This window comes from Penaeus monodon, chromosome 2 (genome assembly GCF_015228065.2).
Source record: "Penaeus monodon isolate SGIC_2016 chromosome 2, NSTDA_Pmon_1, whole genome shotgun sequence".
NCBI lineage: Eukaryota > Metazoa > Arthropoda > Malacostraca > Decapoda > Penaeidae > Penaeus > Penaeus monodon.
The window spans coordinates 22,611,927-22,616,785 of record NC_051387.1 but is presented as its reverse complement, the minus strand read 5'-3'; positions in this window follow the sequence as shown (position 1 = coordinate 22,616,785).

Genomic DNA, 4,859 nt, shown 5'->3' with positions numbered 1-4,859 from the left:
AGAGAAAGAGGAGAGAGAGGAGAGAGAGAGAGAGGGGAGGGGGGAAAGGGGGAGAGAGAGAGAGGAGAAAAGGGAAAAAAAAAGGGGGGAGAGAGAAAAAAAAAAAAAAAAAAAAAAAAAAAAAAAAAAATTTTGGGGGGGAAAAAAGAGGGGGAAAGGAGAGAGGAGAAAAAAAAAAAAAAAAAAAAAGAGAGAGGAGAGAGAGAGGGGGAGAGAAAAAAAGGGGAGAGAGAGAGAGAGAGAGGAAAACAAAGAGAAAGAAAGAGGAGAGAGAAAGAGAGAAGGAGAGAGGGGAAAAGAGAGAAAGAGAGGGGAAGAGAGAGAGAGGAGAGGAGAGAAGAGAAGGAGAAAAAGAGAGGAGAGGAGAGAGAGAGAGGAAAAAGAGAGAGAGGAGAGAGAGAGAGAGGAGAGAAAGAGAAAGAGGGGAGGTGAGGAGAGAGAGAGGAAAGAGAGAGAAGAGAGAGAGAGAGAGATGAGAGAGAGAGAGAGAGGAGAGAGAGGAGAGAGAGAAGAAGGAGAGAGAGAGAGGAGAGAGAGAGAGAGAGAGAGAGGCAGATGTTGATCTCTGCTAGTCGAGTGTGGTCTCTAGAGAATAAAGGATGTAAACCAAGCTGGAGTCCCTTCGGTAGTTCATCGTTGTGTTCAGCTTCGTTCAGGCATCTCCTGCGGCATTGTAGTGAACTCTATATTTTTCTATGTTTTTAAATGTAAGCAAATAAACAAATATTATGATATTCTTTTAAAAACATCCTCAGTTGTTTGCGGGTCACCTCAGGGTAAACGACCTTGTTTCACCCTTCCCCGCCAGGTATTAGTCATTAAGGCGAGATGAAGTATTTTCTTTTAACGCTTTTACTTACTTTTATTTTGATCTGCTCGGGTTTTAGTGTGAACATCATTTTATGCAATTTTATGATGCAGTACTTTTATTATGTTTATCTTGTGAAATCCATGTGAATCCTAAAACACACGAGCGTGTTAGGAGTCTGTCAGACCATGCTTAGTTCTTTTCTCTCTTTTTCTTTTTACCAACCTCCGCTGGCCTGACCTGATGCGCAGGGGTCACACAGTAACAGAGAGCACTTACCGGACATCTCTCTAGCTCTCAACAGTTCTTTTAATGGCTCAGTTTTATGTTATTTTAGTTCTTTTTCATTTTCTTTAGTCCTGAACTTTTATTTTGATTTTAGTACAGTATTTATCCCTGGCCCACCGTGCCTTCGGAGGGTTCTTACCGCTCGGCCGCTCCGACACGAAAAGCCCCATCAGTGAATTATAAGCACTGTGGTAGTTGACTCCCTCACTTCCCGCTTGCTGCAGGGTTGCATTCGCTACAGCATCGCTGTGCCCAAGTGCAAGGGCTCGTGCCCTTCCCTTGAATTACATCAATGATGCGGAAGGGGGGGACCTGCAGCATTGGCAACAGCTTGCCTCTCATATCAGCCTGCGTATTGTTGAAATAACTTTTTGCAATAATGCCATTTTTTATTACTCGAAGCATGGACAATTTTATGTGCATTAATGTTACTTCTTTAGTACCATTTCAAAAATATATGAGACTCAGCGGAGGCAAACTATAAATTTCCTTAATACTTAACCAAAGAAAATACAACAGGAAGAATCAATAAAACAGGTAAACAGATTTATAAACTGACATATATATAAAGGCATTGTTCGATATACGCTTATTCTCGCTCACGCATTACGAATTAATATCTCTAAACGAGCAAAACAAAACTTTTACATCCGCATTTTTTTTCTGTTGGAATGTGATTGAGCGATTTTATTGGTAACATACTTCAAGTTCTCTCGCTTTCGGATCTGCCCAATCGATGAATGATTTGGCTTCACAAAATTTGGGTGTTTGGCTTTTTTTTTTTTTTTCTTTTTTTTTGAGCACGCGCAATAAAGCCTGGGTCTGGTAAAGCGTTAATTGGTTATAAAACTGTTCCCCTTTGGAAACACTGTCGACGGTGATCAACAACAACGTCAGTAACAGCGAATGAGTTTCTAGAAAAAAGCGATATATATATATTTTCAATGCGATTGTTATTTTTTGGTGTAAGTCTTCATTCAATCGCATTTTTTTCTTTCTTAGACACTTGTTTCCTTTTTTTTGGTTTATGAATATTTATGATGTAATTGAACAAACTAATGGAAAACATCTAGACCTAGAATGAATTGGATCTTTTAATAACGATATGTTACTAACTCTTGTTAACAGAAAAATATGGATTTTACCCGAGCCTCGGTTTATCCTCAGAAACAGTGATAGCACCTGGTGCAACTGCATCGATAAAACAAAACTGTGTTGGTTTACTACCATTAGTTCAGTCCTGACAGACTTCAGGTCATAATATCTTCTCGAGCTTTGCAAATCAATTTCATGATGAAATATTAGGTGTAATTTTGGTGAAAGTGGCATTTTGTGGATGTTTTAGTAAAGTGGTTCGTCTCGTTTTCCGTTTGTTTTTCTTGAACATTTATGCTGTCTGTTTTACGGTAGATATTTTGCCTGACAAAATAGATGGATGTATCACTGGTGAATATAATTAATAGATAACTGAATTACAGATTATTAATCCGCTCAAGTGGGATTTTTCTACAGATAACATACACCTCACTCTCTCTCTCTCTCATACACACACACACACTCTCTCTTTCTCTCTCTCTCTCTCTCTCTCTCTCTCTCTCTCTCTCTCTCTCTCTCTCTCTCTCTCTCTCTCTCACACACACACACACACACACAAACACAAACACAAACACACACACACACACACACACACACACAAACACACACACACACACACACAATACACATACACAAGAGAATACCTGCATATTTCTCGAAGTTTTTCCTTCACTTAACCGCAAAGACAAATCCACATACACCCATAATGACAAGCTGGTAAAATGAAAACCCTGCAATTGACAAGCGTGCAAAGCGGGTGGCGTGTCGGTATGCAAACATTTCCATCTATGCTTTAAGAACCGCTTCCGTCATAATGTATGTTAAGTTATGATCTCATTTATACCTTCTCAACACCTAGTGATCGCTCGAGGCAGTGTTTCAAGGTGTAATTCATGGGTCAGGTTGAAAATATGCAGATCGAGATTTGTGAGGAAGGCTTACGGAGGAGGCGATACGTGCTGGGCAGAGTTAATCTTCATAAATTCTGCTATTTCATAGTAGCTTTTGTCTTTCTTTTTTAGTTTTCTGATTTTGTCTGTCTGTTTTTCTATCACTTTCTCTCTCTAATTCTCATTCTCTATCTCCTTCTCTTCCTCCCCCCCCTCTCTCTCTTTCCCTCCTTTCTCTCTCTCTCTCTCTCTCTCTCTCTCTCTCTCTCTCTCTCTCTCTCTCTCTCTCTCTCTCTCTCTCGTTGGTTAGAATGAAAATAGTAGTTAGACAAATATGTGTTTATACAATTGGGAAGTACAAAGACCTCTTTTATATAATTTTTCAGATCTGATCACTCCTTTAGCACACTAAAGAGATGGACAGCATGTATAAAACGCCATTGTAACTAAATTCAGCATTTATAAACACCGCTTTTGAAATCACTCTCCATCCGCGTGCACCAACTGAATAGCCTCCCGGGGCAATCAGTAAAAATTTCATGGTCTCTCCGGTCACTTCAGCCTCTGTGTCTGGTCGAATTCCTTCCGCCCACGCACGCCCATCTCCTACAGTACTGCTAAACGGTGACTTGCAGTTCTTCTTGAATTCTCGTATATGTTTCAACGCAAGCACTAAATATAACTCTATGGCAATTTTCTCACACGGCAAATTCTTATTTGAATGTATTGCAAGTGTAGTTCCGGAGTCCCGAAAAAAAACGAGATGCGTCTCATCTACTCGGGTGGGAGTGCTTGAGGCATAGTGCTTTGCGACTTCATACTACTAAGTGTATAGATCACACGCTCAGAAAATGGATATCTATCGACCTATTTCGGACACCTGATGCAAAATCAGTCCGTTTCTTCAAGGTCTCGGAGACGATCTGTCGCGATAGAATTTTAGATCGTATAAATATAATGTCTATGTAGATACTAGAGAGGAAGAGAGAGAGAGAGAGAGAGAGAGAGAGAGAGAGAGAGAGAGAGAGAGAGAGAGAGAGAGAAAGAAGAGAGAGAGAGAGAGAGAGAAGAGAGAGAGAGAGAGAGAGAGAGAGAGAGGAGAGAGAGAGAGAGAGAGAGGAGAGAGAGAGAGAGAGAGAGAGAGAGAGAGAGAGAGAGAGAGAGAGAGAGAGAGAGAGAGAGAGAGAGAGAGAGAGAGAGAGAGAGAGAGAGAGAGAGAGAGAGAGAGAGAGAGAGAGAGAGCACGGGAAGATATGGCGGCGGGTTTGAAGCGGCATTCCTAACGGCCGATTTGGCGGGAATCATTCCAGTCAACTTACCAACCCTGTGGCATGAGAGACGAGGCGGTCGACGATCCATGCAACGCCGCCAACGCGTCCCCGATGACCCACGCATCAAGACCTTTTATCTAGGCATTCGTTTACTCATCTATAGATTACTCATTTAATTTTCTCTCTATTCATTCATTCATTTACACATTAACTTTTCAGTTATCTTCCTCTCCATTCATTCATTCATATTTATTTATTTATTAATTCGAGAATATCCTCTCGTCCTCGTGGGAACTGGGAAAAAGGTCTTTATATTCCAATGAGCGACGCGAGAAAGGATCGAGGCGCCGGAGCGAGCGCGCCGGGAAACCAATTACGTTCGCGAGGAATTCGAGGTCGAGGTAATGGCGTCGATGTGTTGCCAAAATGCTATTTCTTTTCCGCAGTTTCTACTTTAGAAAATTCGAGTTTAACGCTTTGGTTTGGTTCGTGAAGGATACTTGATTA